Source organism: Hyaena hyaena, unplaced genomic scaffold, assembly GCF_003009895.1.
Source record: "Hyaena hyaena isolate Hyena2069 unplaced genomic scaffold, ASM300989v1 scaffold_754, whole genome shotgun sequence".
NCBI classification, from domain to species: Eukaryota; Metazoa; Chordata; class Mammalia; order Carnivora; family Hyaenidae; genus Hyaena; species Hyaena hyaena.
The window spans coordinates 369,163-379,008 of record NW_024081381.1 but is presented as its reverse complement, the minus strand read 5'-3'; the positions used below and the strand labels follow the sequence as shown (position 1 = coordinate 379,008).

The window sequence follows — 9,846 nt, the reverse complement described above, 5'->3', positions numbered from 1 at the left end:
TTTTAGGCAAGGTCACCGTCCTAAGAGAAATGGAAGAGGCCTACCAGTGAATTTCCTCGTACTGACCACGAAATTCTCATGTTGACTGGTTACAGGTAACATTCCTGGGGGCGGGTTGTAACTGCAGTTAGGTTAGGCATTAAGTCTTGGTTTCCTGACTCGGGCCCTTAACCCTAGTGATGGCATTTTTGGCCAGTGGTTTTCTTTTTAACAGTATATGTGGGACGCTTCACGAATGTGTGTGCCATCCTTGGGCAGGGGCGTGCTACGCTCTGTGATGTTCCAATTTAAGTATATGTGCTGCTGAAGTGAGCACTTTATTGACTTTAAAAAAAAACAGTTCTTTATGTTTTTGGTTAACCCTCCTATTAAAAATACATGGACAGCTTACTTTTTAATTTTTTAATGTTTATTTATTTTTGAGAGAGAAAGAGTGACACAGCACGATCAGGGAAGGGGCAGAGAGAGAGGGAGACAGAATCCGAAACAGGCTCCAGGCTCTGAGCTGTCAGCACAGAGCCCGATGCGGGGCTCAAACTCATGAACTGCGAGGTCATGACGTGAGGCAAAGTCAGACTCTTAACTGACTGAGCCATCCAGACGCCCTGACAGCTTACTTTAAAAAATAAAAGTTTATTTATTTATTTTTGAGAGAGAGAGAAAGAGAGCACAAGTGGGGGAGGGGCAGAGAGAGGGAGACATAGAATCGGAAGCAGGCTCCAGGCTCCGAGCTGTCAGCACAGAGCCCGATGTGGGGCTCGAACCCAAGAACCGGGAGATCACAACCTGAGCCAAAGTTGGACGCTTAACCAACTGAGCCACCCAGGCGGGCCCCCTCCCCCCCGACCTTTAAAAAAAAATTTTTTTTTAGATCATCAACATTTATTAGAGTATACACAATTGATTTTCAATAGGTTTAATGCAGAACTGTAAGGATTTTAAGTTAATTATTCATAGCTCTTTATAAAAGTAGTTGAAATTTTTCACATAATTCTAAAAAAAATTTTTTTTAATGATAATTTTGAAATTTCCAAACTTCTAAACACAGAGTGGTTTCCCTTGACAACCGGCCCACTTCCTAAGACGTTTTCCAAAGTCTCCTGGTTAACATAACAAAAGACACCTTTTCCGCTTCCCTCACTAAGGAAATTCCAAGAGTTTATGGAGCTGTGAGCCAGGAACGCTGGACAAAGACCAAATATATGTGAGAAACGAATGACCAAATTTCCTATAAATCACAGTATCGCACCCTTGGATGTCTTTCTTGTATTGCACATGTTTCTCCCAGCTTATCACTTGTCTACTGTTTGGGGTTTGGTATAGTTAGTCGTTTGGAAATTTCTCAACTATAACTGGTATAGTGTATCTTACACCATGAACTTTGCTCTGAGATCACATTTAGCTGTACCCTATACGTTTTGACGTGTAATGTTTTCATTACAGAAAAAAATTTAAATATTCTTATTCTAGATTTCCTGCAAGTATTTGTTTATTGATGTATTGATACAAGAGTTATCTGGGGCGCCTGAGTGGCTCAGTAGGTTAAGTGTCCGACTTCAGCTCAGGTCATGATCTCACAGTTCGTGGGTTCAAGCCCTGCATCGGGCTCTGTGCTGACAGCTAGCTCAGAGCCTGGAGCCTATTTCAGATTCTGTGTCCCCCTCTCTCTCTGACCCTTCCCAGCTCATGCTGTCTCTCTCTCTCAGAAATAAATAAAAAACATTTAAAACAATTTTAAAAAGAGTTATCTGAGAGATACTTTTTTACAGTTTGTTCCAAGCTCAAGAAATAATCTAAGTTGATTGCATTATGGTTGGAGAACATGGTATGTGTCCGTTCTCCTTTTTGGAATTGATTGAACTTTTCTTTGTGGCCTATATGGTGGTCAATGATGATTATTATTTTTTAAGTAATCTAATCTCCACACCAAACATGGGGCTTGACCTCACAACCCTGAGATAAAGAGTCACATGCTCCACCAACTGAGTCAGCCAGGTGCCTCGACGGTCAATGATTTTTTTAAAAATGTTTTATTTATTTCTAGGAGAGAGAGAGAGAGAGAGAGAGAGAGAGAGAGACAGCGTGAGCAGGGGAGGGTCAGAGAGAGAGGGAGTCACAGACTGAATCAGGCTCCAGGCTCTGAGCTGGCAGTCAGCACAGAGCCCGACGCGGGGCTCGAACCCACGAACCGCGAGATCATGACCTAAGCGAAAGTCGGACGCTTAACCGACTAAGCCACCCAGGCGCCCCTCAACGGTCAATGATTTTTAATGTTCCATAGTTACTTACTAAAAGACATATTCATGGTTGTAAGAGAATAAAATTGATATAGTTTTATTAATTATACTATTTTCTTAGTAATCCTTATACCCAATGTGGGACTCAAACTCATGACCCCTGAGATTAAGAGTCTCATGCTCTTCTGATCGAGCCAGCCAGGTGCCCCTTAATATACTATTTTTGCTGTGTCTATGACATCTATCCTAGGGTGATAAATATAAAGTCTCCTGATGCTGTTGTGTTTCCATCATTTATTTCTTGCATTTCCTGGAAGTTATACATTTTGCATCTTGCCACCCTATTATTAAGTACATACAGAATATGTATGGCTTGAATGGCTTAGTCAGTTAAGCATCCAACTTTGGCTCAGGTCATGATCTCCCGCTGCTCATGGGTTTGAGCCCCGCGTCGGGCTCTGTGCTGACAGCTCAGACCCTGGAGCCTGCTTCTGATTCTGTGCCTCCCTCTTGTTCTCTGCCCCTCCCCCATTCATGTTCTCTCTCTCTCACTCAAGAAAATAAACATTTAAAAAATTGTCAAGTACATACAGATTTATGACAGAGCATTATTATGACATGTCGTATTTGGCATTTATGAGTGTTTCTGGAATCATTCTGTATTTCCAGTACTGAATTCTGAGCTATGTCATTCTTTGCTTTCTGGCCATTTGCTATATCATCAGTTGGTGTTTATGTGGGTGCTCCTTTTCTTTAGGCTTCCAGGAAATCAACTCGTACAAATCTACACATATTGTTAGTGCTGGAGATTTGTTACAAGGACTCATGAGAACATATGAGAAGATCGGGAATAATCTTGCTGCCTCATCACCACCCAGTCATTTTGAATTCCATCACTTCCAAAGCTGATGGCTCAGTGCAGCCCCAGAACAGCTCAGCATCACTGGGAAGTCATCAGCCTTCATATGACCCATAGTTCACGGTCCTTTGTCCCTGACTTTTTTTTAAAGACTTTATTTTTCAGTAATCTCTAAACCCAGCGTAGGTCTCGAACTCATGACCCCAAGATTAAGAGTTCCCCTCTCCACCCACTGAACCAGCAGGGTTCCCCAAGAACTTTAATCATTGAACATATTATACAGTTTTGTGAGAATATTATTACCATCATAATTACAGAGGATGAAACTGAGACCTGATGAATTAACTCCACCAAGGGCAAACATTCATTGAAAGCATTCTTCAAATATCTGGGTGCCTGGCTGGCTCATTTGGTGGAGCGTGCAACTCTTGATCTCAGGGTCTTAGATTTGAGCCCCATATTGGGTGTAGAGATTACTTAATAATAACCTCTTTTTTGAAAAATAAAGCATTCTTCAAATATTTCTGAAATAGCACCATGGGTCATGCCAATCAGAGCTTCAGAGCTACAAGTCCAATCCAGCATGAACTCCACTATCTTACTCCAAAGCTCACGTCATCAACTGCTGTCTACCATGCCTCCCTTTCATGTCACTTCTCAGAGGGAGGTTTTGATCACTGCCACCCCAATACACATGTCCCTATTGGGGTAAGTTGTTAGGTCGTGTCCACGTGGGGTTGCCTTCTGCTCACGCGTCAGCTTCTTGTCTCATAGCTGTGGCCAAGGTAACAGGAAGGTTCTCAACACACGGGGACAGAGCTATTGTAATCTAGACTGCAAGCACCAAATGGGGCCCCCTTCCTCCCAGGGAGCAATGTCATTAGCAGCCATTTCAATGCTTCCAGAATCTGGCGTGGAGCCTATGCAGGGAAGAGTTAGCATTGCAGTCTGGAGACTGTTGTCCTTAGAAAGACCTGCTTGTGGGGCGCCTAGGTAGCTCAGTTGGTTAAGCGGCCGTCTTTGTCTGTGATCTCACGGTTTGTGAGTTTGAGCCCTGCACTGCGCTCTGTGCTTACAGCTCAGAGCCTAGAGCCTGCTTTGGAGTCTGTGTCTCCCTCTCTCTCTGTCCCACCCCCGCTTGCTCTCAGTCTCTCAAAAATGAATAAACGTTAAACTTTTTTTTTTTTAAAGAAAGACCTGCTTGTAAGGTTGGCCTTTGGTTGGTGTTATGAACTGAATTGTGCCCCCCGCTCAAATTCCTATGTTGAAGCCCTAACCTCCCCCCCTCAGCGTGACAATATTTGGAGATGGAGCTTTTGAATTTTTAAAAAATGTTTTATTTAGTTCTGAGAGAGAGAGAGAGAGAGAGACAGCATGAGCAGGGGAGGGTCAGAGAGAGAGGGAGACACAGAATCCGAAGCTAGCTCCAGGCTCTGAGCTGTCAGCACAGAGTCCGACGCGGGGCTGAAACCACGAACCGTGAGATCATGACCTGAGCGGAAGTCGGACGCTTAACCTACTGAGCCACCCAGGCGCCCTTGGAGATGGAGCCTTTAAGGAGGTAATTAAGGTTAAAGAGGGTAATAAAGAGGGCCCTAATCCAATAGGACGGGTATCCTTATAAGAAGAGATCTCTCCCAGACATCTCTCTCTGCCAGTGCACACATAGAGGAAAGGCCATGCGAGAACATAGCAAGAAGACGGTTGTCTGTGAGCCAGGAAGATAGTCCTCCCCAGTAACCAACATTGGTGACACTTGATCTTGGACTTCTAGCCTCCAGAACTGTGAGAAGTTTTGGTGGTTTAGGCCACCCAGTTTGTGGTATCCTGTATGGCAGCCCGAGCTGACAGCTACAGGTGACAACTTAGACTCTGGGAGGGTTCCCACCATTCTCTACACACTGAGTGACTCACTGTGCCTTAACTGTTTGTACAAACACTGTGATTTCTGCCGAACACCTGCTTTCCTTCTGGAGATCTGGGAGTTTTGGACACGCTCGCCAGACGGTGCCCACATAACTGGCCCCTGATTTTAAAAAAATCTTTGAGGTTCCCTACAGACAATATTTCAGATGTGCTGTCATATTTCATTGCTGGAAGAATGCCCACTGGGAGAAGAGCCTTAGAAGTTTGCTCCTGGCTCCCTCTAGGCCTGGCCCCATGCGCCTTTTCCCTTTGCTGATTGTCCTTCCGCTTGTATGAAATCATAGCCATGAGCACAACTGCATGGAGTCACTCAGAGTGAACCATCGAACATCGGGGTGGTCGTGGGGACCCCAGACACAAAACATCTTCCACGTACTACCACGTCATCCATCTCAAAGCCCCTCCGTTCATTGCTTTCCTGCCTGTATTGCTACCCACTCCTCAGAGATGGGGTCCTTACCCTACTCACCATGGTATTTATTTCCAGGCTCTGGCACAGAGTAGCTTCCCATAAACGTTTGTGGAGTTACTATTTTTTCTTAAAACAACAGAAATCTATTCTTTAATGGGTCTGGAGGCCAGAAGTCTGAAATCAAGGTGTTGGCAGAGCCATGCTCCCTCTGAAGTCTCCGGGGTGGGGTGGGGGTGGGGTTCCTTTCTTGCCTCTTCCAGCTTCCAGAGGCTCCCAGCAATCTTTGGTGCTTCCTAGCTTGCTGATGCATCGCTCTGATTTCTTTCTCCGTTGTCACATGTCACATGACATTCTCCCTGTGTATGTCTGTACCTCTTTCCTTTTCTTATTTTTTTTTAAGTTTATTTTATTTTGAGAGAGACAGAAATGGGAGAGGGCAGAGAGAATCCCAAGCAGGCTCTGCACTGCCAGCACAGAGCCCAATGTGGGGCTTGAACCCGCAAAGCTGTGAGATCTTGGCCTGAGCCAAAACCAAGAGCTGACTGAGCCACCCAGGCGCTCCTCTCTTTCTCTCTCCCTTTTTAAAAAGATTTTATTTGTAAGTAGCATCTATACCCAATGCAGGGCTCTAAATTTACAGCTCTGAGATCAAGAGTCACATGCTCTACTGACTGAGCCAGCCAGGCGCCCCCCTGTGTCGCTTATTATAAAAAGACCAGTGATTCAATTTAGGCCCAACCCTAATCCTGTATGACTTCATTTTAACTTAAATCTGTAACAATCTGATTTCCAAATAAGGTCACATTCACAGGTACTAGGGGTTAGGACTTGAATATACAGTTGAAATAACAAGGGTTTGAACTGCATGGGTCTACTTATATGCAGATTTTTAAAGTTTATTTATTTATTTATATAAGTAATCTCTATACTCAGCATGGGGCTCGAACTTACAACCCTGAGACCAAGAGTCACATGCTCTTATGGCTGAGACAGCCAGGTGCCCATAGATTTTTTTTTTTTTTTTTGGATAGAAAAGGACAGTATTGTCAATGTGTTTTCTCTTGCTTACGATTTTCTTAATAACATTTTCTCTAGTTTATGTAATTTTAAGAATAGAGTATGTAATACATAAAACATAAAAAATATGTATTAACCAACAGTTTGTGTTATCAGTAAGGTTTCTGGTCAACAGTAGGCTCTTGGGGCACTTGGGTGGCTCAGTCGGTTAAGTGTCCAATTCCTGTTTTCCTCATTTCATGATCTCATGGTTCGTGAGTTTGAGCCCCCCATCAGCCTCTGTGCTCACACCGCGGAGCCTGCGTGGGATTCTGTCTCCCCTCTCTCTGTGTCTCTACCGTGCTCTCTCTTTCTCACTCAAAATAAAAAAAATAAGCATTATAAAAACCAGTAGGCTCTTATTAGTTAATCTGGGGGGAGTCAAAAGTTATACACGGATTTCCTTTTTTTAAAAAATGTTTATTTATTAGGGCACCTGGATGGCTCAGTTAGTTAAGCATCTGACTTCAGCTCAGGTCATGATCTAGCAGTTGTGAGTTCAAGCTTCGTGCCGGGCTCTGTGCTGACAACTCGGAGCCTGGAGCCTGCTTCAGATTCTGTGTCTCCCTCTCTCTCAGCCCTCCCCACCCCCTCTCAAAAGTAAATAAACATTAAAAGTAAGTTTTAAAAGTTTATTTATTTACTTTGAAAGAGAGAGAGGGCACGCATGCAGGGGAGGGACAGAGAGAGAGGGAGACGGAGAATCCCAAACAGACTGTGCTGTCAGCACAGAGCTTGACGTGGGGCTCGATCTCACAAACTGTGAGATCATGATGTGAGCCAAAATCAAGAATCAGACACGAAACAGCCTGAGCCACCCAGGCCTCCCTATACAAGGATTTTCAACTGTGTAGGGGATTGGGGCCCCTCATCCCTGCATTGTCCAAGGGTCAACTGTGTCTTTCTGGGGGGGGGGCACCATTCAACCCACACCATCCTGTTTCTGCTGTACCAAGATGCCTCGTTGTTCAATAATAATGATTATTGACGGTAACTTCTAATTTTCACTGAGCACACCTGTCATGTTGCAGACACTGTGCTAAGTACATTACATGCACTGTGTCACGTGATTCTCTGTCTCTGCTATAGACACCATTACTTTCTTCACGTTACTGCTGAGGAAACTGAGGCCCAGAGAGGTGAAACTACTTGCCTGGTATCTTACATGGTTAGTGTGGCAGATGATAATTTCAAAAATGGTCACAGCAAGATTTCTGGTCCCATCTGCATTTCCAGAACCATGTCACTCCCCATCAAGAAGCAGAATCTTATTTTTTCCCCAACTGAACTTGGGCAGGACCTTGTGATTGCCTCAGTGAATAGGATTCAGGGGAAGTGATGGTACATAACTTCCAAAATTAGGTCATAGGGGCCCCTGGGTGGCTTAGTCGGTTAAGCGTCTGACTTTCGCTTAGGTCATGATCTCGCGGTTCGTGGGTTCGAGCCCTGCGTCGGNAGGTCATGATCTCGCGGTTCGTGGGTTCGAGCCCCGCGTCGGGCTCTGTGCTGACTGCCAGCTCAGAGCCTGGAGCCTGTTTCAGCCTGTGACTCCCTCTCTCTCTGACCCTCCCCTGCTCAAGCTGTCTCTCTCTCTCTCTCTCCTAGAAATAAATAAAAACATTAAAAACAACAACAACAACAAAATTAGGTCATAAAGGGGACACAACTTCTGGGAGGCCTGAGCGGCTCGGTCGATTAAGTATCCGGCTTCGGCTCTGGTCATGTTCTGGAGGTTTGTGAGTTCAAGCCCCCATGCCGGGCTCTCTGCTGTCAGCACAGAGCCTGCTTCGGATCCTTTCCCTCTGCCCCTCCCCTTCTGGTTCCCTTTTCTCTCTTTCAAGATGTTTGGACTTAGAACCCAGCCACCGTGCTGTGAGGTAAGCCCAAACCAAGTGTGTGGAAAGGCTCACATGGAGAGGAACTGAGGCATCGACTACAACCAGCATCTGCTGCCACACTTGTATGGGAGCCTCCAGATGACCAGTTCCTGGGCCTTCACGTCTTCCAGCTGGGGCCCCAGATAAGGAGGAGAAGAGATAAACCATTCTCGCGGATGTACTCTTCTGAATTCCAGACCCTGAGCAAACAATTGGGAAGTTCAGGCCTGCTTTGACTTAGGCTGGATCCAGGGGCTGAAATAATAATACCCCCAGGGCTCACAATCCTTGCATTCCTCAGCTTTGCCTTCTCTATGCTGTCTTCCGTTTTTCAGCCCCTCCTGGGGTTCCCTGGCAGCCTCAAGTTCTCCCTATCAGGTGATTTCTTTGAGGTTCATCCACATTGTAGCATATTTGTTTATTTTGAAGGAGACAGAGCGAGAGAGGGAGTGAGAGCCCGAAGCAGGCTCCACAAACAGGATGGAGCCCAACTCCAGACTCCATCTCACTGAACCGAGTGATTATGACCTGAACTGAAACCAACAATTGGATGATCAACTGACTGAGCCACCCCAAGCGCCCCATCTTTTAAAATAAAATTTTTTGAGAGAGAGAGAGAGCGAGAGAGCACCTGCACAGGCAGGGGAGGGGCAGACAGAGGATCCGAAGCAGGCTCCGTGCTGACAGCGGAGAACCCAGTGTAGGGCTTGAACCCATGAATGAGATTATGACCTGAGCCAAAGTCAGACACTTAACCGATTGAGCCACCCAGGCACCCCAAGTGCCCCATCTTTTTATGGCTGAATACTATTCCATCATAGGGATAGACCACATTTAGTTTATCCATTAATTGGTTGAAGTGTCCCCTTAAATTTTGCACTCTAGGGATGCACGGCTGGCTCAGTCAGTAGAGCATGCAACTCTTGATCTTGGGGTTGTAGTATGGAGCCCCACACTGGGTGTAAAGATTACTTAAAAATAAACCTTTTTTAAAGTGTATTTATTTATTTTGAAAGTGTGTGTCTCCACACACACAAGTGGAGAAGGGACAGAGAGAGAGGCAAAAAGAGAACCCCAAGCACATTCCACACTGCCAGCACACAGCCTGACATGGGACTCGATCCCACGAAATGTGCCAAGATCATGACCCAAGCCAAAATGAAGAGTCAGATGCTCAATGACTGAGCCACCCAGGTGTCCCCAAAATAAAACCTTTAAAAAAATAAAAATAAAAAATAAATTCTGTACCCTAGACACTTTATTTGCTGCCTCCTAGTCCTACGAGGTGGTTCCAGGAAGCAGTAAAGTCTAAAATGAGTATTCCTGATGGGCAGGTGGCTCTACTCCAATCCTTGACTCAGGGACCCCCAGCCCCTGATATCTCATGGCTATGCCTTGTCCACCAATCTGTGTAATAACTCTGCTGAGTCTTTAAGTGTGTCTATGGAAAGCAACCTGTGTACAAAAATATAAACAAAC

At 45.2% G+C, this 9,846-nt stretch overlaps 1 non-coding gene across 1 annotated transcript; it reads right to left on the bottom strand.

Moving 5' to 3' along the window:
* Positions 1-213: 213 nt before the first annotated feature.
* Positions 214-316, bottom strand: LOC120221047. The gene has a single exon (XR_005525716.1). It is a non-coding gene; the product is annotated as a U6 spliceosomal RNA (small nuclear RNA).
* Positions 317-9,846: the final 9,530 nt, after the last annotated feature.